Below are 776 nucleotides of genomic sequence, written 5' to 3'. Positions count from 1 at the left end.
TTTGTTATTTTCATGCATTTACTAATTATTTTGAGCTATAAGACCCTAAATTGAAAAGCATTTCAAATGAACTCTGAAAAGGTTGAAAGTAGGCATGGTATCATCATTTCATCCACATAGCATGTGCAAGAAAGTTGATAGGGTTACGACAAAAACTGGATGCACTTCGTGTACAAAACGGACAATCTCTTTCAAAGTATCAGGATTTCATACGGAAAACTCGTCTGTTACAAAGGGATTTCATTTTTTAAAACTTATTTGAACTCCTGACTTTTTGTGTGTTGAAAATGCACCATCCAAAGCCACATCATCATTTTTCAATCTTTTCTGACTTCATTTGTTATTTTCATGCATTTACTAATTATTTTGAGCTATAAGACCCTAAAATTGAAAAGCATTTCAAATGAACTCTGGAAAGGTTGAAAGTTGGCATGGTATCATCATTTCTTCCACATAGCATGTGCAAGAAAGTTGAGAGGGTTACGGCAAAAACTGGATGCACTTCGTGTACAAAACGGACAATCTCTTTCAAAGTATCAGGATTTCATATGGAAACTCGTATGTTACAAAGGGATTTCATTTTTTAAAACTTATTTGAACTCCTGACTTTTTGTGTGTTCAAAATGCACCATCCAAAGCCACATCATCATTTTTCAATCCTTTCTGACTTCATTTATTATTTTTCAGTATTTACTAATTATTTTGAGCTATAAGACCCTAAAATTGAAAAGCTTTTCAAATGAACTCTGAAAAGGTTGAAAGTTGGCATGGTATCA

This window comes from Triticum aestivum, chromosome 7D (assembly GCF_018294505.1).
Source record: "Triticum aestivum cultivar Chinese Spring chromosome 7D, IWGSC CS RefSeq v2.1, whole genome shotgun sequence".
NCBI classification, from domain to species: Eukaryota; Viridiplantae; Streptophyta; class Magnoliopsida; order Poales; family Poaceae; genus Triticum; species Triticum aestivum.
Note: the sequence above shows the minus strand (reverse complement) of the source record.